At 42.1% G+C, this 25,666-nt stretch overlaps 1 protein-coding gene across 1 annotated transcript in view; it reads left to right on the top strand.

Moving 5' to 3' along the window:
• Positions 1-3,656: 3,656 nt before the first annotated feature.
• plxnb2b (plexin b2b) overlaps positions 3,657-25,666 on the top strand; it is a 177,556-nt gene continuing 155,546 nt past the window's right edge. Inside the window, exon 1 of the mRNA XM_064930236.1 lies at positions 3,657-4,035. The gene's annotated coding sequence lies outside the window, so the exon portion shown is untranslated. The remainder of the gene's footprint in view (positions 4,036-25,666) is intronic.

Genomic DNA, 25,666 nt, shown 5'->3' with positions numbered 1-25,666 from the left:
TGTGGGGGGGTCTGAGTTACATCACAGCAGGGTGAGGGACATGTGTGCCACCTGGGCACAGGCTGAGCTGGGCAAACTGTGATTAGATCCTGTAGTAGAGCAAAACAACCTACTGATATTAGGTCTTCCCTGTAACGAAAGCCTGCTAGCTCAGCCAGTGCATTGGAGATCTGAGATCTGATATGATGGAGAATAATATCCCTCAATAATGGGTTTTGAGGTATCACCCTCACACAGCCCCACCTATCATGAGCTCAAAGGCAAGATGTAACACATGCAAGCCAGGCACGAAAGCATACACAGGTCTTTACCAATGCAAGTGCTTCTGAACATATAATTAGACTCATATAAACACTAATTATACTGAAACATGCACATACTCAAACTGTTCCCCACACAAGCCAGTCCAACCCACACACGGCTGCCACCCTGCTATTCCCAGCATGTGGTGGTTTTGCTTGGACTGAGTCCGAAGTGCGCCAGTCTATCTCTTTCTCCTCTCTCTCTCTCTCTCTCTCTCTCCCCCCTATGCTGAAACTGATGTCTCCATGTTACACTATGCTTTACACCCAGCCAGGGCTCTAGTCTGCACATAGTAAATTCCGGTTGTTTTAATCTTACGTAGCCATATCCTGGTTCTTGACGAGGCTAAGGTCGCTCAAACATCCCCAGCCCTCACAGACTTCCACTGTAATAAGTCATATTGGCCGATAGCGCTGTGCTCTGCTAGGTCAGGCAGCTATTCAAATCGAAGGGTGCCTTCCAAATGCCACACTATTCCCTGTATAGTGCACTATATAGGGTGTGGTTTGAAACTCAACTGCTTCTTCTCGTGCTCTTTTAAATAACCTTCGTCAGTCTCCAGTGAGTTTTCACACCTTGCCCCCCCCCCTCCCCCGTGACAACTTGTGTCTGCGAGTAACCTCCATCTGTTATCCTCGTGCCTCCTGTCTTCTGAACTCCATCCCAGAGATGCTACATCTGGCAACCTTCAGACACTGGTACAATGGTGCATGTGTTCCTTACAAGCTGATACTATTGCATAGCACTGTTGGATATGTTTTGGAGTTACACGTAGCAACACTACGTAGCGATATCAGTATTGGCCACATAGTTATTGAATATGCACTGTTATGACAATTTCACAAACCGTACATCCATTCTAAGAGAAGCACTGACAAATCAAATATCCATTTCTGGAAAAAAGCAACCCTGCCACCACACGGAGTCCCACCTACATTATAAAGTACAGCATCAATACTTTACGTGATACTTGCGGTCACTTGAACACATGCACTGCAATAAGGAACCAGCAGAGTGCACTCTATCCATATGAAAAACGGCTTCTGAAGTATGCTACTGACCTACAAGTCTTTGTTAGACCTTGTCTGAACACTCAAGAAGAGAGGATGAACTCACTGACTTCATTACTAGCATTGTGTGAATAGAATATTTTTTCCTCGGGTAAATGACTGAGCACACAGATTTTAATGTCAAGAAATCGAGCGCCGCGATCCCCTTTCACTCCTCTGCATGAATAAAAGGTCTGACTGTCCTTTGTTACACATCAATTACACATGAACACTATCATCATACAGGCAACAGACAACGTGTTCCTTATTTAGTGGTTGATCCTATTCACATGAACAGTTTCTCTATTCCAATTGTGAATGAATCCAGCCTGGTCGTGGGGACCTCTCAGTGTGTGAGCGCTGCCCTTGGTCTGGTCATACAGCCTACTTCCAAGACACACGTTACTCCTGAACCCTTCGACAAACAGGTCAAACATTGTAAACTCAAGCACCACATAGATAGCAGATCTCTCGCTCTGCTTGGTTTGCTCTCTACACTCTCTTAGCTGTGTTTCTTGAGTGTTCAGTTTCTGCTCTGAGAGTAGTGTTCTGTTTGTCTCTCTCGCTCTATCTCTCTGTGTCTGTTTACCTGACACTTGTCTGGCATGGCCTAGATTCTCCTTGATCTCATCAGTCAATGGGAAGACTTGTGAAGGCCATCTCCCCCATCTTGCTCTGCCTGCTGCATCTCTGCCACTCTTCTGGCTGTGTCAGCAGTAAGGGACTGACTCATTCCCCCTCAATCCCATAGTCCCTCAGGGCCCATCGGGCAAAGACAACACGTCGCTTCCCCCAGACAGACAGACTCATTTGCATGGCCATAAATCAATCACAAAACTGACACACACCCAGACACAATAAGGAGTTTGTCTGCATCTCAAATAGCACCATATTCTCTATATAGTGCACTACTTTTGACTAGGGCCCATAGAGTTCTGGTCAAATGTCGTGCGCTATATAGGGATAGGGCGGCGTTTGGGACGTAGCCTATGACAGGGCCACAAAACTATTATTACTCTATGCACCAAACTGCATTGTGGCATGATGCTCCAAGGTAACAATACAAACTATTCAATGGAAGATGTTCATGGTGATGGTGTGTTGACTACGCTGATCTGTGTTCAGTCTCGCATGCTTTTAGCCCCTGACTGGAATGTGGCAGTATGCAGGAGAGGAAAGGTGATGGAAGCCTGATAGTTTCTTCAAGGTTTTATAATGTACAACTGTGCTTGATGCAACCTTACCTTTTAATGGTGAAAAGACAATTCGGCCACTGCTAGTAACTGCACTGGCTTGACTATTTCATTATACACAGGTAGCCCTAGGCTTGACGGAGTCAATAAAACATAAGAATAACAAATGGTTTCATCATTCATCATATGGGTTCTACAATCAATTAGGTTATCTAAACACTGTCTGACAATTTCGTTAACCTTCAAGCTGCGCATAGCCAGGTCAATTACACAAGAAGCCTGTAGTGAACTACACCACTGGGCAAAAACCTGTTGAATCAACGTTGTTTCCACATAATATTATATTTGTTTAATTATGTGATAACGGAAATGTGATTTGATTTACAAAAAGTAATCAACGTAAGGGAATTTTGACTTGTTTTCACCCAATTTTTAACCTAAATCCAATAACATAGTGACAAGTTTTGTTGATTTCACATTAAATTCACGTTAGTTCACGACGCAAATCAAATATAAATAAAAACTAGACGCTGATGTAGCCTAACAATAACGTAGCCTAATAAATGTATGTGATTGAAGAATGCGCTATGTCATAGCCATAATCCCCGTATTAACAATAACCTCCATCTCAAAGACATCGAGTTGTTATGGCATCATGATGCAGGTATCACTATAAACCATGGTCCCTTCCATGCAGAGACAAGTTTGGACAAACAAATGTTTTTGGATGGTTTGAATGTTTGATTGGTTTCAGAATATATTTTATTCCACCCGAGGAATAGAACGGCCCTAATCTCCCTTTAGACATTAATCTGCCATGGATTAAAATAAAAATCACTTTAAGATTTGCATGAAATAGCAGCCGAGAAGGGACTGCTTTGCCATACTAAACGTGAACTCGCATGCACGAGCTATTCCAATCCCTTCCATTCCAAATCATTCCAAGCCGGTGGCGACGGAAGAGCACATTATACGACTTGCTCCTTCGTTTTTATTGACATTTTGTACAGGCCAAATGGCCAAATGTTTTTTTGCGTTTTGAAAGGGGGAGGAGAATAATCCCTCTCCTTTCCCGGTCGATTTTGCGTTCTACCTCCCTGCGCATTTTCCACTCGCCTATAATTTCCTGGTTCTCAAACGCAATGTCACCGGAGGCGGATGTGAGCGGATCTCACAGGTGTGTCCCTTGCCAACTGAGCCATAGCTCGAGAAGAATCACACCTGGGATCACCATGTGATCCTGTACCTGGGCGTGGATAAAGTCCTGGACTCTTGTTGAGTTGTCCGTGTCGTCTTGCAGTAAGAATTGTCAACCAGTGCCCCCTTGTATTTTCGACTGAACAGTGCCTTTCTCTAACTCTCCGCGCTCTCGGGAAGATAAAATGTGAACTTTACATGCATTTTGCTTGAGGACTTATTATACATTTTTAGGGGGACTTTGAAATCTGGACAGCTCCGTGTTAGTTTCAGGCAACTACTGTTCTTCCAAGGTGAGTTTACGTGATTGATGTTCTACCTTTATAGCCACGGACAGTGTCCGTCTGTTCTGTTCTGTCTATTTATTATGCACATGTACAAGCAAATGCGGTCGGTTAGAATATACCTCCCTGTATAATTCTGTGTGTGCGTAAAGATCTGATGAATTTCCTAGCGCGATGCTAGTAATGTATTACTTCCTTTAACAGCTCCGTTGTACAACAGCCATGACACGAGGGACAGAAACGCATGTTTTTCCACATTTGTCATGACATCAAAAAAATAAAAGTTCGACCATAAATTAACATATTGATCCATACCTGCTACATAGTGATCGATTGGAAGCAATTTATTTGTAAATCTACCAGTTGGTCCTCCAGCATTATGAAGTGATGCAACTGTATGGAAATAATGATTTATTGGTGAACCCCAGTTAGGTTTGAGCATAGACTTCAGTATTTGCAGTTTAAACACGAAATGGGATTTATATTCACTTAGTATAGTTGTATGATGGGCTACTGTACAGTGCTGAACCCGCCCATGTCACTTGTATGAGTCGAGATACAGTCCAACCTACAGTATATTTCCTTACCGGTAATTTGCACAAAGTGATCCATGCTCTATTAAGTAATTAAAGGTTCACTGTAAACTGACATCTGCCTAGATCTTTGACCACTAACTTTCACAGGCGTCATTAGTTTTTCATATGTAATAAACTATGCTTTGGTTATGGAAACATTACCACTTTTACTGGGCTGTTTTCTGCTCCTCTCTTTCTCACGATACTGTGAAGACAGAATAATGGCCCTGTCAGTCCATAAAATGTGGAGCAGTTGGTCATTCATCAGTCTCTCAACCAGAAACATCTCTCCTCGCACACATAGACAGGCAAACTCAGTGAGCCTGACCAAGGGCTCCCAAGTGGCACAGTGGTCTGAAGTGCTAGAGGTGTCACTACAGACCCTGGTTCGATTCCAGGCTGTATCACAACCATGGCATGATTGGGAGTCTCATAGGGTGGCGCACAATTGACCCAGCGCTGTTCGGTTTAGGCTTTGGCTGGGGTAGGCTGTCATTGAAAATAAGAATTTGTTCTTAACTGACTAGCCTAGTTAAATAAAGGTTAAAAAAAATGTACAACACATCTCTGAGTCTGTATGTATGTTAGCGTATGCATGTAGCTAATGAAAGAAAAGCCTCTTTTACGTCTTGATTGGTACTAGTAGTCTTTAATGCCCATTTGGAGGTTGTCTTTGCTGTGGAGAAAATGTAGAACTCATTCAGGGAGTCAACTTAGATTTGAGAGTTAGAGTAATAGAATACACAAGGTGCAGTTTTGAAATGTGGTTGTGCATCAACAGTCACTCAATTGGCCCATGTCAGAATAGTTTTTTTTAGATTGGTAAATTAGTCTAACGGCCAGCAATCTAAACATGTAGTCAGCATGGTCAAATTCCCGACAGGCGTGGGGCCCCATTGATTATCATATTAAAAATAACAAACATTTGCCTACACCCTATGGCAAAATGTGTAGAAATTAGCTGTAAAAGTAAAAAAGAAATTTGTCTCTGCCCCATGGCAAAAGAAGTAGAATTGCATGAAATGTGTTATAAAAATGCTACATCTTCTCTCCACACTATGGCAAAATGTGTAGAATTGCATCAAATTTGCAATAAAACATATATATCTTTTTGCTGTAACGAGGGCGCTCGCTAAAGTGTTCTGCTCACAAGGTATGGATGTGGGCACGCAGCCACCGCGGTGGCCCCTCATGATGAGTTCCATATTTTTTGTGGCCCCCACCCCCATCAAAGTTGCCCATCCCTGATGTAGACAGTAGCCCCATTCATGTTCTCCTTGAATCTCCTGAGTAGTGCTGTCAGTTCGTGTCTTTCGGTCCCTGGCCCCGGCACTCTGCTCTGCTTGGATCGCTCACTGTACAGCCATGTTGTCTATCTAAATCGTCGTTTTATTCCCCAGTCTCACATCCATCCTTGCCGACCCATCCATCACGTACAGACCTACTGTACATGGGATGCTCCATCTACTGGGATTATCCCCATTAAATTACATTAAACAAATGCTCTCATGGTGGAAATGGATTAGTCTGAGTGGGGGGTACACCGCTCGGGGATAAGCAGGAAGGATGGTCGGGTGGGGTGGGCAGAGGGTGGGTTAGCCCCCGAAGTCCTCAAAGAGCAAGGCTGAGTTTTCAATAAGGGCCATCTGCTCATAGGGACACACACGGTGAGGCAACCTAAAACCAGGTCTCTCTCTCTCTCACTCTCTCTCTCTCTCTCTGTGTGTGTCTGTTCCCCACAATGCCTCATTCAGGGTTTATCTCATCCTATCTGAATAAATAGAGACACCTTATCAGTGTGGAGGAGAGGAGAGCGATTGGTTTGTGATACATGTTTTCTTCAGCTCCCAGTTTAGTTGACTAGTCTATTGTTTGGTCGATAGGCTGTTGGTCGAACAAGATTTTTTTAGTTGAGCGCTCACAAATATATAGTGCATTCGGAAAGTATTCAGACCCCTTGACTTTTTCCACATTTTGTTACGTTACAACCTTATTCTAAAATGTATTAAATCGTTTTTCCCCCCTCATCAATCTACACATCTTTATTTTATGGCACACGAGACACCTGTCCGATTCACTCTGAGTGGATTCATCCATTTGGACTCCACCGGGATGGCACAACGGTGTCACCAGTCGTACATTTCCCGTTAATTCCCATAATTTCAAATCTACAATGTTTATTTGGTTACGGTCACCTCTGTCGATGCATTCAATATATTATTATTATTATTACAGTCTTACCGTTCTCATTGTAGGTGTGGACACGTTTGCAGTGCACACAACCTAGGCTACACTTGGTTTATTTCATTCTATTTACGAGTTGTCCATTTATTAATTGTCTTTTGTTTGGAGTGCTCCTGTCAATCTAGATTACGCATAGAAGGGGGCCTAGTCTTCCTGGCCTGCACGCAAATGTAGACCTATAAATGTACCCATTTGGGGATCTGATACCATTTCTGATTGTCATAAGTCAATTTTTCTTTGCCTCAAACAGCAAGTAAACAAAGTCTGTTTTTACATCCATTGAGAATGACAATAGTTCCTCGACATAGCCTATTTGAAAAATATTTCCCTTTGATAACCACTCAGCATGAAAGTAGAAAAGATGTCATGCTCTGATCCGGTGGAAGCATCATAAAATAGGCCTACCTGATTACTTCTTATCCCTTGCGGAAATAGCCTACAGCTGTCTCTTCTGAGGGCCCAGAATATTTTATAAAATGTTGCAAGTTTGCTAGCATGCTTCAGCCCGACCAAGTTAATAGTTGATACAATGTTTCAAGTTTGACTAGGCATGGCCTGTCTGCAACAATGTGATTTATAGGGTATTTATTTTATCAGGATATTGTCTACCTGCAGGCTGCAATGTTTTTATTTGTTGGCTTTATGTAGGCTATTTTTTACATATTGGCAATGGCAATAGAAGTTACTTTTACATTTGTATAATTTTCATTTCGATGGAATTACGATTAACCACATGACGTTGATTTTGAGATATGAAGACTTTATTATAAATGAACTAAAACTGTTTAACGAAAAAAATTGCACATGAAAATCATAACTGGCACAGAGTACACTAGAAATGGTACGATAAATTGGCACTCCAAATGGAAAAGGTTGCCGATCACTGGTGTAGCCTATTACCGGCAACTCTAAGGGCATAATGGCAGAATCTGCAAAGGCCAGCGGGAGGAGGAGGGTCAGAAACAGGGTGTTTTTCTTCTGGCTAGACTATATTGATTTCTGGCTCGCACTTGAGTCATTTGAATCTTAATTTTGAATCACAGTGTTTAAACCATCAGTGAAGCTCAGTAGCGTACTTATAGTCGCTTTTATTCAAAACGTAGGGTGCGTCTATATAATGTTATTATTAAGCTTATACTGTATAAAAAAAAAACTCAGGGAATAGCCAACATTACAACATGCATGAACTGCATAATAAATATCGTAATAGCGTTCCTATGTTTTTCCAAAGTGACTTTGTATAATTTCTCATAGCTTCCCTTGTATGTAGGACGTAACTGTTCAGTATATACTTTCTAAATGCTTCTTTGTTAAGTCAGAACCCTCGATCCAGATAGTTTAGTCTGATGTTCAGCTGGTATGCCTCTGGTATGTGTTTAAGGTCATATTTAGTTGAATATGTCCATCCTTTGTCTCTTTGTTTGCATTCTACAGGATTACAGACCTATTAGATTTATTCATTTATATTAAAGCAAAGCCTTAATCCTGGTAAGCAAGGTAAAGCCTGTCCCCACCACCCCACCTCACCTCACCCCAAAAGCAGTCTGCTACTCCAGTAATCCTTTTTCCAAATGGGTTTCAATGGCATTTCAACAGCTACTTGTCATGGTTCTTGTACAACATGTAGTTATGGCTCTTGTAGAACATGTAGCCTATTTCATTCTTTGTCTATCAGAAGAAGGTCTACACTTTTATTTTGCTGCAGTACGGTGATTGGGAGGATAGTTGTGGATGGGGGTAGGGATGGGGGTGTCAGTTTGGCATTAATTCAAGCTCAAGAGAATAGAGATTTCCTTCAGATTGGAGATTGTCTTTTTTATGGCGGGAGGATTATCCTGTGATGAGGCGGCGTCATGCTGAGGTGGTTCTGTGATCTCATCCCTTAGCATTTGTGGCTGCCGCCCATCCCTTGTCTTAATGCCCTTGGCCTTAATGGCCCCATCCCAAACCTACCCCTGGCCTCCTATCCTCTCCCCTTCAAGCTCTGTCATGTTGCTGCCTTCCGCTCGTTTCGGTTCGGCTGGCGCCTACTCCCTTAATAAAAGACCTTTGCTTGAAAAACAATTTAAAAAAATGTGTCTATAGTACTGTTTGTCCATCTTGAGATTCCGTAGCCAGTATACACTTCCTCAAAATAGTTAGATAACTCGAGAAATCTGACATAAAGGTTTGTTTTTGCTGAGGAGATCCAAGTCGTGCAATTTTACGCTTAACTAAGATGTTTGCTGCAGTATTTCTGAAGTGAAAAAAAATAGCATTAAAACTATTTGTCTCTCGCTGAATGACAACAAACACTTAATTGAAGCATCCCTACTGTTGACCAAACACATCCAAAGCTTTATGCCTGAATAACACTGAATCACAGAAGAAGTTCAAAGAAAAACATATCTTGTAAAATCACTGAATAACACTGAATCACAGAAGAAGCTCAAAGAAAAACATATCTTGTAAAATCACTGAATAACACTGAATCACAGAAGAAGATCAAAGAAAAATATCTCTTGTAAAATTTGGGATAATCCAAAAACACCAAAAAAAGTATTTGCAGATAATTTCAGTTAGTGGTTGTAACACAGAAATGCATGCCTATACACCACATACACTCTCCTACATATTTATTTGGCCAGTGAAGCTTAAACTTTTAATTTGTCTCTGTACTCCAGCATTTTGGATTTGAGATCAAGTGTTTTATATGATGCGACAGTACAGAATGTCACCTTTTATTTTAGGGTATTTTCAGAAATATCAGTTTTGCCATTTAGAAATAAATGCACCTTATGTATCTAGTCCCCCCAATTTGAAAGTGTCATAAGTATTTGAACAAATTCATATATAGTCTATTACATTTGATCAAAATGGTTGTATTTGGTTCCATATTCCTAGCACGCTAGTACTACATCAATCTTGTGACTCTACAAACTTGTAGGATGCATTTGCAGTTTGTTTTGGTTGTGTTTCGGATTATGTTGTGTCCAATAGAAATGAATGGTAAATGTCATTTGTTATTTTGGAGTCACTTTTATTGCACATGTAATAGAATACGTTTCTGAACACTTGCTACCATGATTATGGATCATTGTGAATAACAATGAGTGAGGGTTACAGAAGCACAAAGATCATGCCCGCTAACCATGCTAACTCATAATTATTCATGATTCATTCACGATGAGCCATAATGATGGTAGCATCCACATTCATGATGAGCCATAATGATGGTAGCATCCACATTCATGATGGGCCATAATGATGGTAGCATCCACATTCATGATGAGCCATAATGATGGTAGCATCCACATTCATGATGAGCCATAATGATGGTAGCATCCACATTCATGATGAGCCATAATGATGGTAGCGTCCACATTAATGATTAGCCATAATGATGGTAGCATCCACATTCATGATGAGCCATAATGATGGTAGCATCCACATTAATGATTAGCCATAATGATGGTAGCATCCACATGAATGATTAGCCATAATGATGGTAGCATCCACATTAATGATTAGCCATACTTATGGTAGCATCCACATCAATGATTAGCCATAATTATGGTAGCATCCACATGAATGATTAGCCATAATGATAGTAGCATCCACATTCATGATGAGCCATAATGATGGTAGCATCCACATTCATGATTAGCCATAATGATGGTAGCATCCACATGAATGATTAGCCATAATTATGGTAGCATGCACATGAATGATTAGCCATAATTATGGTAGCATCCACATTCATGATGAGCCATAATTATGGTAGCATCCACATTCATGATGAGCCATAATGATGGTAGCATCCACATTCATGATGAGCCATAATTATGGTAGCATCCACATGAATGATTAGCCATAATGATGGTAGCACCCACATTCATGATGAGCCATAATGATGGTAGCATCCACATTCATGATTAGCCATAATTATGGTAGCATCCACATGAATGATTAGCCATAATGATGGTAGCATACACATTAATGATTAGCCATAATGATGGTCGCATCCACATGAATGATTAGCCATAATTATGGTAGCATCCACATGAATGATTAGCCATAATGATGGTAGCATCCACATTAATGATTAGCCATAATGATGGTAGCATCCACATGAATGATTAGCCATAATGATGGTAGCATCCACATGAATGATTAGGTGTTCAGATCAAAACCTATTCGGTAACACTTTAGTTGAAACCTAGTGTCATAACACATTTTGACACAGTCATAATCACGTCCTAATATGGTCATAACACTGTCATGACCCATGTATTTACACCTGTTGTGACATACAGTAAAAGTCAAAAATGTGACACACCTACTCATTCCAGGTTTTTTTCTCTTCATTTTTAATATTTTCTACCTTGTAAAATAACAGTGAAGACATCGAAACTATGAAATAACACACATGGAATCGTGTAGTAACGACAAAAGTGTTAAACAACTCAAAATATGTTTACGTAAGTAAATGTCAACAAAATAACTATTTTATGTGTGTTTAAATGATATAACTGTACTAGAATGCTTAAAAGGCCGCTAAAATTTTAAATATTGGTTATTGGGTCTCGGTATCAGGGTTTACGGCAAGGAAAATATCGGCATCGGCCAAAAATGTCATATCGGTCCATCACTAAAAAAAAACAATGAATTCTATTTCCTAATAAAGCTGTAACGTAATAAAACGTGGAAAAGGTCAAGGGGTCTGAATACTTTCTGAATGCACTGTATGTATGAACATACCCTCAAATACAAGGTAACATTCTGTACTGTCGCCTCATAAAACATTTCATCTCAAATCTAAAATGCTGGAGTATAGAGCCAAATTAAAAGTTTCAGCTTCACTTTCCAAATACATACGTAAGGGAGTGTATCCTCTGACATTCCATCCCCATTGAACTCAGTTTGAGCTGATAACAAAGCCACTGTGCTAATGACAGGCCTAAGACGGGAGATCACATTCACTCTCACTGCTCCTCAACGACAGCTGGCTGGGCTGTCTCTCTGCTGTGTCCGCCTGCGGGGGGCTGGGGGCAGGGGCGTGCCTCCCTCTGTCGGTACTGTACACCCTTCCCCACCATGCTGCTCACAGATCCTCCCTAGTCCCTACCACCCACCCTCACACAGACAGAGATTCAACACCATCCAAGGCTTTCCCTCCTCTACTAGTGACTCTCCTAATACTGCAGGGTTCCACTTCAGCCCTTCGCCCTCACCATTATGACCTGACCCAAACTTGGCCGGGTTCTCTTTACCCCTCAAACAACCTTGACACTCTGTCTCAACCAACACTGCTTTTATCCTAAACCGGTGCTCTCCACAGGGCTCTCAACCTACCCATGGCTCTCCACACCACTTCTCATCCCATGCTGATTCTCAAAACACTACCCACCCTCCAACTCTGACGACTAGGAGCTTTACCTTCAACTATTCCCAGTCCGTCTCTCCCCACACTCCCCTTCCCCATATGAGTCAGACTCCTAGAGGGAATGTGTGTAATTCTGTACAGTACACATGTTCTGCACAGAGATAAATGATTTGTGAGAGAATGAGATAACTTAATTGCTTGACTGAGAAGTTGTACATTGTTATGCGCCGGCGGTTAGAAGTACTAATATTTCCCAGGGATAGAGCCGAGGGAGATACTTGCTATGATATGAGGTGTGGTGGGAACTGGGGGAAAGGGAGGGGAAGACTATTCAGAATGTCAGCCTCGATGAAAACACGGTCTTCACTACTCATCTAATAGTCTGAATTAGGAACGTATACTTCCCTACGTATTTAATGTATTTGAACAGTAAAGCTACAACTTTTCATTTGGCTCTGTACTCCAGCACTTTTGGATTATGAGATCAGATGTTTTATATGAGGTGAAAGTACCGAATATCACCTTTTTATTTGAGCATATTGTTATACGTCTGTTTTACTGTTAAGAAATGAAACTTTATGTTTCTAGTCCCCACATTTGAAGGTGCCAAGTATTTTGCCGTATTCACTTCTTGTGTATTACATTTAATCAAAAGTTTGCGATTTTGGTCCCAAAGTCACTACAAACTTGTTGAATGCATTTACAGTTTGTGTCGGTTGTGTTTCGGATTACGTTGTGCCCAATAGAAATGAATGGTAAATGATGTATTGTGTCATTTTGGAGTCACTTTTATCGTAAATAAGAATAGAATATGCCTCTGAACACTTCTACGTTAATGTCGGATGCTACCATGATTTCGGATGATCATGAATGAATGTTGAACAGCGATGAGTGAGAAAGTTACAGATGCACAAAGATCATGTCTCCCCCAAAACATGCTAACCTCTCACCATTACCAATAACAGGGGATGTTAGCATTGGTGTATGATCTTTGTTCCTCTGTAACTTTCTCACTTTCTCACTCACTCATTATTCACGATTTCCCACTCTTCCTGGGCCAGACATTCCTCTCTCCTCTCTGACCAATGAGTAACCAGATTCGTTGAGTGACTTTTATTTAGAAAAATACTCTGCTGCTGGAACTGACTGCTTAGTTCTCTCTCGGTTGTTACAAGAAGTGTGGCTGTGTGCGAGAGAGAAAGCAGCATCACCTTCATTGCTCACCGCACCGGGTAAAGTAGTTGTCGTTGGCAACAGTAAAAAGTGTATGAATGTTCACTTTGCTATAGAACAAACGTGAGCAACCATACGCTTTCTCCTGGCTAGTAGCAAGTTAGCTTTAAATGGACAGTTTAGTCATTTTTTAGCTGTGTCAGGTTTTTTATCTAACTAGCTAACGCAGGGTAGTTCTGGCAGTGTGAAAAACTGACAGTGAATGTTTTGAAGCCAAGAATACTTGCTCGCTACAAATAACTTGCGCCATCTCTGCTAGTCTTTATCATAGGGTCAGCAAGTTAACAATTGGTGTCACCAAGCAAGAAATTAAAAAAGAAGAGGGCATTTTTTTTGTCAAAAGAGTGCAAAGGACTGTATGTAAGTTCTTGGCAACTGCCCATACACCACCCCTGGCAAACTAGCTGGCAAATATGAGTGCTTCATTGTCTTTAGTGTCATCACAGTGATTATGGGTCATGAAGGTGTGTTCCATGTGTTAAGACTGGTTGGCGTTATCATGATCACGGCAGGAGACTGACAGCCATGAACAAACAGACAGGCAGAGAGGGAGAAGTGCCTCTCCAGGCCGATAGAGTTCATAGACTGATGATCTGTCGGTGTGAATCAATCAGAATTATAGCAGCTTAGGTCTAGAGGGTGTGTTGCACGTGTCAACATCATACAGGAGAGAGGCATGTTACAGGCAATGATACCCACCGGCAGACAAAATCAAATCAAATGTTTTTGGTTGCATACACATGTTTAGCAGATGTTGTTGCGGGTGTAGAGAGATGCTAGTGTTCCTAGCTCCAACAAACAGTGCAGTAATATCTAGCAATACTCAACACACACACAGTGTATATATTCAGTGTATATATACGTTAGACATTATGGACAGTATGTGGAGAGAATATAGTATATATCTGAAGAATATGTAGATGGAATAGTATGTATACAGCAATAGTTGAATAGGATGGAGTTGACGGCAGGGTAGCCTAGTGGTTGGAGCGTTGGACTAGTAACCGGAAGGTTGCATGTTCAAACCCCCGAGCTGACAAGGTACAGGCAGTTAACCCACTGTTCCTAGGCCGTCATTGAAAATAAGAATTTGTTCTTAACTGACTTGCCTAGTTAAATAAAGGTAAAATAAAACAGTACTGTATATGTGACATGGGTAAAACAGTATGTAAACATTATTAAAGTGACCAGTGTTCTATGTCTATGTACACAGTACAACAGCCTCTAAGGTGCAGGGTTGAGTAACTGGGTGGTAGCCGGCTAGTACCAGTGACTAAGTTTGGGGCAGGGTACTGGGTGGAGGCCGGCTAGTGATGACTATTTAACAGTCTGATGGCCATGAGATAGAAGCTGTTTTTCAGTTTCTTGTCCCAGCTTTGATGTACTTGTACTGACCTCGCTTTCTGGGTGATAGCAGGGTGAAAAGGCCGTGGCTCGGCTGGCGGAGGTCCTTGATGACCTCAGCCACCCGAGTCGGAAATATTATGTTAAGTTTCTAACCATAGAGTATGTAAAGCAGCAGTAGTACAGTGCCTTCAGAAAGTATTCACACCCCTTGACTTTTTCCAAATTGTGTTACAACCTGAATTTAAAATGGATTAAATTGAGATTTTTGGTCACGGGTCAACACACAATACCCCATAATGTCAATGTACAATTATGTTGTTTTAAAATATATATATTTTTTTACAAATGAATAACAAATAAAAAGCTGAAATGTCTTCAGTCAATAATATTCAACCCTTTTGTTGTGGCCTAAATAAACAAGTTACATAATAAGTTGCAATAATAGTGTGATTTCTGAACGACGACCTCATCTCTGTACCCCACACATACAATTATCTGTAAGGTCCCTCATTCGAGCAGTGAATTTAACGCAAAGATTCAACCACAAAGACCAGGGAGGTTGTCCAATGTCTCTCAAACCCTTGAATTAGTAGGTGGGTCCTAACTTTTGACTGGTACTGTATGTAAATGAGATATTACTGTATTCATTTTCAATACATTTGCAAACATTTTGAAAAACATGTTTTCACTTTGTCATTATGGGCTATTATGTGTAGATGGGTGAGGGATTTTTCCAATTTTTATTTAATCAATGTTGAATTCAGGCTGTAACACAACAAAATGTGGAAAACGTCCAGGGATATGAATACTTCCTGAAAGCACTCTCACAACCTGACATAGGGGAAGTCAGAAAAATATTAGGAAATGAATCATACAGTAGCAGAGAAAAGAGTTCAAAATGGTTGTTTAATTGAATATATCCACATTAAGTCACACGGGTATTCGGTACAGTATGAAGGGCCCTCAGACTGATTGGACTACCAGAGTAAGTGCACCTCTGCAAGGCCCCCCCCCCCACCCCACCCCACCCCTTATCCTTGTTCATTTGCCCATTTGTAAGTTAAGATTTGTCTCTATCCTTTTCAAAAAGAACGTATCACAGCATGCCCCAAGGCCCCCTGGGAAAATGTAAGAGTCACTACTAAGCCGCTGTCTCACTCTCCCACATGCCCTTGTCTAGCTGCTAGTTGAACTGACAGGCTGGATGGGCTTTAGATTATGCCTGCTGATTGGAGACATCATGTCATCATGGCTGCCCACTGGCATGAGTTCATACAGATGCTCTAGATGGATGGAAAAGGAGGGATTTGAAAACTCTGTCAGGGTCACCTTCATTCTTTGCAATATTAGTCAAATGATTTCTATTCCGGAGTCGTTTTGGTGTGAGGAGAGAGTGGGGGAGAGATGGAGGGAGACTCTAATTCATTTTGTGCTTTGGTAATTGAGCGTGGGAAAGTAGGGCTAGTGAAATGCTATCCATTTAAGTCTTCAGAGGAGAGGAGTCACTTATGCCTGTTTGCATCAGCGTGATGTTGACTGAGAACGTTAGGCCCAACTCTGCTTTATAACGAAAAGAGGACCATCGGATCTCTCCGACTTTTGAGTGTAATGAAGATTAGTTGACGCATCATTTCAGTGTAAATTGAATACACTCTCATAGGAATTGAGGGATGGATGATATGTGGCTTTCTTAAAGAGATTTGGGAATGGAAGCAGACCTTAAAGTTAACAAATAATTGAAAAACTACACAACCATTCACTCTTTCACTCTTTCTGTAATGCCATTTTTACAGCTTTTGTTTTAGAGTGACGCGTAGAGTTTAATCCTATCTCAGGCAGCACCGGAGGGTGCGATACATTTGTACCCACGTGAGCATCGTCGCAGTTAATCCTGGAAACGGACTGATTTCCTTACGCCAAGATCATTTTTAATCAACACCTCCGCTATACAGCTAATAGGAATTCCAGCTGTTTCCTGTTAATGTGATGAAATCTGTTGGGTATTTTCTTCTTCGTGCTTATTTTTTTGTGTGCTCACTGGGCGATTAATTATGAAGTAGTAAGTGGGCCGCAGCCAGCCATCCAGGCAGCCAGCCAGCCAGCCAGCCAGGCAGGGCTGGTGTTGTGCGACAGATACAGGAAGGGTCAGTGCACTGGCAACGGCTGGAGATGAAGGTCGTTCCAAACACCAACCAGAGAGCTGGAGAGAACGATAGAGAGAGAGAGAGAGAGGAACTAATGGAGAGAGAGATTGAGCGAGAGAAATGGAAAGAGCGAGATGGAGTGAGATAGACTTGAGACTACTCAACTGCCAAGGTGAGTGTGAAGGAGATGTGGGGTCAGTCAGCTTGTGTGAGGCTAAGTTTATAATGTAGTGCATCTATGGTTGTGGATGATACATTTATTGGGGTTCCGAAATTATTGACACCTTTGATAAAGATGAGCAGAAATGACTGTATATAATTCAAATACTGAGCTTTATTGTATGCTAAAAAACAAATGCAAATTAGTTTATTTTATACTAATACAATTGCTTTGAGAAATAAGTAATACTTTTTTCCCCCTCAAAAGTAGGGGTTAAAATTATGGAAATGATTGGCTCTGCAGTACAGCGCCCTTAAGCACTGCGCCACCCGGGAGGCCCGACACCCCTGTTTTCAATACCTTTTCAATATTTTACCTTGCGAGGATAACAGCTCTAAGCCTTTTTCTAACATGTTTTATGAGTTGGTTAAAATATTCTGAGGGATCTTGGACCATTCCTCCATACAGAATCCTTCCACATCCTGACATCCTTTGTCTGCCCTTATGAACGGCCCTCTTCAATTCAAAACACAGCTTTTCAATGGGTTTCAAGTCCAAAGACTGAGAGGGCCATTGCAACATATTTATATTTTTCGGGCAATTAACCATTTCTTTTTTGGATTTTGATGTGTGCTTTGGGTTATTGTCTTGCTGGAAGAAAATAGAGCTATTTGGCCATGCACAGCAGTGGTGGGTTTGATGTCGAAATGTGAACGCCTAAACAGAAAATAACCCCATACCTATTGTAGTATAGGGTGGTGGATCTTTGATATTATTGACAAATATCTCTTCCACTGGTCCTGGGGCCCTTGTTAATGTCAAAGGCATCATGAACTTTACCCAATACCAAGACATTTTATCCAAAAATCTGGTTGCCTCTGCCAGGAGGCTGAATCTTGGCCGCAGGTGGATCTTCCAACAAGACAATGACCCCAAGCACACATCAACATCCACAAAAAAAATAGTTAATTGGCCCAAAAAATCGACACTTTGCAATGGTCATCTCAGTCTCTGTGGTTTGAATTGAAGAGAGTAGTCCAGAAGCGCAGACCGAAGGATGTCAGGATCTGTAAAGATTCTGTATGGAGGAACGGTTTAAGATCCCTCCCAATGTGTTCTCCAACTCATAAAACATTTCAGAGAAAGGCTCAGTGTTGTTATCCTGGCAAGGGGAGGGTGCTAGAGTATTGAAAACACGGATGCCAATAGCTTTGACCCTTGTCTTTTTTTAGATTTGTTCCTTGTTAAACACAATCTCTTACTCTGAGAAGTTGTAGTCATGTAAAATTATCATTTGAGCGTACAATATAGCTCAGTATCTTGTGCTCATCTTTGTGAAGGGATCCAATCATTCCAGACCCCATTCTACATACAATGCCGTGAGAAAGTCTTCACACCCCTTGACCTTTTCCAACCTGAATTGAAAACGGATTTGTTACTGGCCTAGACAGAATAGCCCATGTCAAAGTGGAAATGTGTTTTCCGAAATGTTTACGAATTAATAAAAATGAAAAGCTGAAATGTCTAGAGTCAATAAGTATTCAACCCCGGTGTTATGGCAAGCATGAATAAGTTCAGGAGTAAAAATGTGCTTAACAAGTCACACATACAATTACAGATTCAACCACAAAGACCAGGGAGGTTTTCCAAGGTCTCGCAAAGAAGGGCACCTATTGGTAGATGGGTGAAAATGTAAAAAAGCAGACATTGAATATCCCTTTGAGTATGTTGAAGTTATTAATGACACTTTGGATGGTGTATCAATACACCCAGTCACTACAAAGATACAGGCGTCCTTCCTAACTCAGTTTCCGGAGTGGAAGGAAACCACTCAGGGATTTCACCATGTGGCCAATGTTAACTTTAAAACAGTTACAGAGTTTAATGGCTGTGACTGGAGGAAACTGAGGATGGATCAACAACATTGTAGGAACTCTACAATACTCACCTAATTGACAGCGTAAAAAGAAGGAAGCCTGTACAGAATAAACATATTCCAAAACATGCTTCCTGTTTGTAACAATGAACTAAAGAAATAATGTAAAACATGTGGCAAGGAAATTAACTTTATGTCCTGAATACAAAGTGTTATGTTTGGGGCAAATCCAATTCTGAGTACCACTCTCCATATTTTCAAGAATAGTGGTGGCTGCATCATGTTATGGGTATGCTTGTAATCATTAAGGACTGGGGAGTTTTTCAGAATAAAAAATAAACGGAATGGAGCTAAGCACAGTCAAAGTTCTAGATGAAGACCTGGTTGTCTGCTTTCCACCAGACACTGGGAGATGAATTCCCCTTTTAGCAGGACAATAACCTAAACCACAAGGCCAAATCTACACCGGAGTTGCCTACCAAGAAGACAGTGGATGTTCCTGAGTGGCCAAGTTACAGTTTTGGCTTAAAGCTACTTGAAAATCTATGACAAGACCTGAAAATGGTTTTCTAGCAATGATCAACCAACAACTTGACAGAGCTTGGAGAATTTTGAAGACAATAATGGGTGACTGTTTCACAATCCAAGTGAGTAAAGCTCTTAGAGACTGACCCAGAAAGACTCACAGTTGTAATCACTGCCAAAGGTGTTTCTACAAAGTATTGACTCAGTGGTGTGAATACTGAAGTAAATGAGGTATTTCTGTATTTCATTTTTTTAACAAAAAATGTTATTGTGTAAATGGGTGAGCATTTAAAAAAAAAAATGGTTTTGAATCCAAGACTGTAACACAACAAAACGTGGAAGTCAAGGGGTATGAATACTTTCTGAAGGCCTTGTATCTGTCTCTTCTGCTAACTTGCTTGTCCGACATCTTTATCAGATCTGCATTTCTCTCTGCTTTATCCGCTTGCCTTTGACTTTTTTTTCTCCTTCTCGTTTCTCTCTTTTTCCAACTCTCTTTCTTTCCCCCTTCCCTCTAGTTCTCGGTGTCCCTGTATTCTGTGTGGATATTAATCTTCATGTTTCTAGCCCCAGGCTTGGATCTATCTCCCAAAATGCAGATCTGTGGGGGTGTCACCATAGCTGTGTGTCTAGGGTGTCTGTGTGTGCCCCCCAGCCTCCCTCTCTTGTTCAGAAACAGTACTGATGAAATCCATTATTCCTCTCTGACTCATCATGTAACCATGGGACAGGCTCCAAAGCCCCACACTCTGGTTTCACCCCAGCACATGTGTAAAAACAAGGAAGATTGCAGAGATATTTTGTCTGCGTTTGCATCTTACGAGCTAATTCAAATCTGGGGCTGGTTCTGCATTTCACTGAGTTCAAGGTCTTACGGGTTTATCGCGTGCATCTTGTTCAGATTAGATCTGTGATGTTCTGCTAACTTAACCCTTCCACGCGGTTTGTTTGTGTCACCCAGAGGCAAGACACGGCATCTCCCAGTGTAGCCCTTTCATAGAGTTGTGTTAACAGTTCATTTCCCCTGTATGGCTTTTCTGCTTTAGGCCAAACCAAATGACTGACCTTCATCCAAGTCATGACATCACAGTCTGTGCCAGATGCCCCCAAAAGAATGCCTAGGTCTAAATATTTACATGCTCACACAGCATATACTTGCACGCACGCACTCACACAAACACGCACACAGTACCCGTCTCTCTTTAATAACAAGCGCTCACAGTCTCACTGCAGAATTAGACGTTCATCCACGTTCTCCAAACGTCAAATTTCAAGGTGTTTTTGTTGCTCCTGCTGATCTATAGCCTTCCTCCTGCTGCTCTATATTTTCTTTCCCCTGCTGCTCTATATCGTTCAAGTTCTCCAAATGTCAATGTTAACGGTTAAGTTTTGCCATTCATTCCGAAGGGTTAACGTTTGGGTTAAAACCGAACAGTGAAAACCAGTGTCCATAACTGGGATCAAACATGCAACATTCTGATGCAAAGTCCTGGGATTACACCCATCTGCTGCCCCTGTCCACAGCATCCAAGCAAAACCCAAGCCTACTTGATGGTAATAGGGCTCACTTTTGCCCCTAGTGGACGGTTTTTGAAAGCATTTCCCAAAATCCTCAGGACATGGATAGATGTCCAATTTCGACATCAATCTTGAACGATCTCCCTGCTCTTTAAGTCTGAAGCATCCCTCTGATTGCAGTTTGCCTCCTGTCTCATCTGATCCCACGTCATTGATCTCTCAGAGACTCTCAGCTCTTTAATTATACTCATTAGCTAAGAGGAGTGCTGCTTCTGAGGTTAGAGCACCTTATTAGGGAGACCTTGTCTTTGTCCCCCCCCCCCCCCCACCAACCCGTCTGCCTGCATGCTACTGCTGCTGCCTCTACCTTTACGGAGGAAAACAGCGTATGCCCCAGCACTTGCAATGTTTACAGCAAACACAATGCCAAATTGGATCCCCAAATCGCTACCCTCTCCAATTCTTTTTTTCTCCATCCCTTTTTCAATTGGATAAGGGTGAAGTGAGTGCAGTTCCAATAACAGATTGAAGCAAAGTGGGGTGTTAAGGCCGTGTCTGGCGACCGTTGTGATTGGTGGACTTGGACAGATTGGAGGACTGACCTAGACAGTGGAAGTATCTATTTACCACTTTGATGTTTCCATCAAGACTTCTAAAGATGGGATGACTTTCTCTGGCCCTGACTTTCTATGGGCCTGTTGTGCCTGTCTGGGTGCTATGGGGGAAACGAACCTTTACTGACAGGGCCATCCTCTTACCGCTCTCTCTCTTCTTTTGGGCCTTCCCTTCTGTGGATTTGATCTGCCAAGTGGTTTTCTAGGCTGTTCTCTTCTGTTTCATTTCCCTGTTTGAGAGCTGTCTTGATGTCGTCATCACAGTCCTCAGGGTTGAATGGTTAATTACACATATGGAGAGAGTTATTGTTTTAGGGTCCGTGATGGGAAACCACACAGTCTCACTCCATTGGGCCGATCTTCTCGTGTCTGTGAGAGTCTGTCATTTCACCTTTTTTTTTTCTTTTTTTTAATTCATAGTCAAACCAGAAAGCAAGATGTTCTCACTCAACAGTGAAGTGTGTTTAACCAGTGCGTCTCTGCCGAATGTCATGTCTGTCAAATGTAAAGAAAATAATCCAAAAGCCTCCCGATTATGAGAAATTAAATGCCTGAGTGCTTTGTCACCTATATGGAACGTGATCAAAAGGGATAAACCTGGGATTTACATGAACTGAACCCACATCTCACAACCTTTTGAGTTTGGGCCATTGTGGCCTGGCATTACTGTACAGTAATGTGTCCCTACAGGGGATATGACTGTGTCAGTGTACTAGTGAATAGCACTTAAAGGCCTATGCATGGTGTGATGGTGAGGTCTCCTTAAAGCAGAGGCCAGGCAGGAGGCAGACAGGCCAGGCAGGCAGCGAGGCAGCGTGGCTTAGGTTAAAAGGGATTTTTCTGAAGTTGGTTAAGCCTCGGAAAAAAAGGGATGTGGTGTGAAATGCATCCTGTCAGTCTGCCCTTGGCATTTCCTTCAGCCATGATGCAGTATGGGTAATTAATAGTTAGAAATGCCCTCAAAGTGCAGTATGGTGGGGAAGTGTTCAACGGGCTCTGGGGGAAAGTGGACTATCTTCTTGTGCCCTACTCAACCTGACCAGCTGAAAACAGCATTGTTGGCCCTGTCTTTTTCTCAAATCAATCAATCCGAGATTATAGAGTTGAGCTGAGCGACCAATCCAATGCTAACGTTGCTAACGGGACGTGAGCTGTGTGGGTTGGCAATAATCACCAGGCCCACTGCCTTTCCCTGCCCTGCCTGACAAACACTGGCAAGCAAGCACACAAAGAGAAACACATACAATCATTACAAGCACGCACACTCCCTCCCTCTCTTTCCATCCAGCCTAAGGGAGGCGGGCAGCTGAGCCATGGATCCATGAATTCCTCATAACGCAACGTGTCGGCTGATCAATAATTCAATTCTGTCTGTGCACAAGCATGTCTGGATCCAATCTCACCTGCACCCCCCCGTCCTCCCGTCCTCCCGTCCTCCCCTTAACAAGGTGGGCGTTCTGTCCTTGAGCCGAGCTGGGCTTATGTGTGTGTGTGTGTGTTCACTGGTCAGTTTGTGTGTGCGTGTATCCATGGCACTGTGTGGGTGATTGTGTGTCCACATCTTTGTGTGTGTGTGAGCGCGTTCGCGTGTGTGACGTCTCTCCCTTCGGGTGGTTTGGGGATATCAAAGGCGTGGATCTCATTGAAGGTGTGAAAGCCTGTGGAGGGGCAGGGGCTAAGTCCTCTGATTAGCAGAGCCCAGACAGGCAGTGTGGAGCTGGGGAGAGTAGGGGAGCAGAGGGGGGACCTGGGGGGGGCTTAGGCTAGCTGGGGCTCTCCACACGGGTCCTCTCATCCCTTTCCAGCCCAGGCCTCAGGGCAGCCCTCCTCACACCTCCACACACCATGCAACCAGTTCCGGTCAGGGTCATGGTCATCAGTCAAGGACACAGTCATTCCCTAACTCTCCCCACCCTACTCTCTCTCAATTCAATTCAAGGGGCTTTGTTGGCATGGGAAACATATGTTAACATTGCCAAAGCAAGTGAAATAGATCAACAAAAGCAAAATAAACAATACAAATGAACAGTAAACATTACACTCAAAGAAGTTTCAAAAGAATAAAGACACTAGAAATGTCATATTATGTCTATATACAGTGTTGTAATGACGTGCAAATTGCTACAAGTACAAAAGGGAAGATAAATCAACATAAGTGTAAGTTGTATTTACAGTGGTGTTTGTTCTTCACTGGTTTCTCTTTTCTTGTGGCAACAGGTCACAGATCTTGCTGCTGTGATGGCACACTGTGGAATTTCACCCAGTACATATGGGAGTTTATCAAAGTTGGGTTTGTTTTTGAATTCTTTGTGGATCTGTGTGATCTGAGGGAAATATGTGTCTCTAATATGGTCATACATTTAGCAGGATGTTATGAAGTGCAGCTCAGTTTCAACCTCATTTTGTGGGCAGTGTGCACATAGCCTGTCTTTTCTTGAGAGCCAGGTCTGCCTACAGTGGCCTCTCTCAATAGCAAGGCTATGCTCACTGAGTCTGTACATAGTCAAAGCTTTCCTTAAATTTGGGTAAGTCACAGTGGTCAGGTATTCTGCAACTGTGTACTCTCTGTTTAGGGCTAAATAGCATTCTAGTTTGCTCTGTTATTTTGTGAATTCTTTCGAATGTGTCAAGTAATTATCTTTTTGTTTTCTCATGATTTGGTTGGGTCTAATTGTGTTGCTGTCCTGGGGCTCTGTGGGGTCTGTTTGAGAACAGAGTCCCAGGACCAGCTTGCTTAGGGGACTCTTCTCCAGGTTCATATCTCTGTAGGTGATTCTTTGTTTTGGAAGGCTTGGGAATCACTTCCTTTTAGGTGGCTGTAGAATTTAACGGCTCTTGTCTAGATTTTGATAATTAGCGGGTATCGGCCTAATTCTGCTCTGCATGCATTATTTTGTGTTTTACATTGTACACAGGATAATTTAGCAGAATTCTGCATGCAGTCTCAATCCATTTAGTGTATTCTTGGTTGGTGAGCGGACCCCAGATCTGACAACCATAAAGGGCAATGGGATCTCTAACTGATTAAAGTATTTTTTGCTAGATTCTATGTCGAATTCCATGTTCCTTTTGATGGCATAGAAGGCCCTTCTTGCCTTGTCTCTCAGCTTGTTCACAGCTTTGTGGAAGTTGCCTGTGGCGCTGATGTTTAGGCCGAGGTATGTATAGTTTTTTTGTGTGCTCTAGGGCAACGGTGTAAATATGGAATTTGTATTTGTACTTTTTTGGAACACCATTATTTTAGTCTTACTGAGATTTACTGTCAGGGCCCAGGTCTGACAGAATCTGTGTAGAAGGTCTAGGTGCTGCTGTAGGCCCTCCTTGGTTGGTGATAGAAGCACCAGATCGTCAGCAAACAGTATACATTTGACTTCAGGTTCTAGTAGGGTGAGGCCTGGTGCTGCAGACTGTTCTAGAGCCCTCTCCAATTCGTTGATATATATGTTGAAGTCGCTTTCTCTCTCATACACCTGCCCCAATCAGCTGCCTACTGCTAGAGCTGTTTTTATCCCCTCTGTGTCTTATCAAAAGCCACACTCTGTTTTACTCCCACTATATCAACCACACACTACCCGGTCTGCTAGCAGTCTACTTCCTCGTTTGTGACTCTCTTTCAGGACATTATCAAAGGCCTTGACTTGACCGTGATCCCTAGTCCACTTCCAGCCTTGGAGAAACTCTGTGACGTGACAGGGTACTTCAGTAAGCTGATTGTGGCCAACTTTAGTCTGGACAGTCTCCTCCTGTTTTCCTCGCTGGGTTCTTTCCTCTATACGTCCCCGGTGTGTCTCTTGCTTTATAAAACCCTGGTGTGTCTCTCAATTTAAAAACTCTGGTGTGTCTCTTGCTTTAAAAAACCCTGGTGTGTCTCTCAATTTAAAAACTCTGGTGTGTCTCTCGCTTTAAAAAACCCTGGTGTGTCTCTCGCTTTAAAAAACCCTGGTGTGTCTCTCACTTTAAAAACTGGTGTCTCTCGCTTTAAAAAACCATGGTGTGCCTCTCGCTTTAAAAAACCCTGGTGTGTCTCTCACTTTAAAAA

Source organism: Oncorhynchus masou, chromosome 22 (assembly GCF_036934945.1).
Source record: "Oncorhynchus masou masou isolate Uvic2021 chromosome 22, UVic_Omas_1.1, whole genome shotgun sequence".
NCBI classification, from domain to species: Eukaryota; Metazoa; Chordata; class Actinopteri; order Salmoniformes; family Salmonidae; genus Oncorhynchus; species Oncorhynchus masou.
This window is presented reverse-complemented; position numbering and strand designations above follow the sequence as displayed.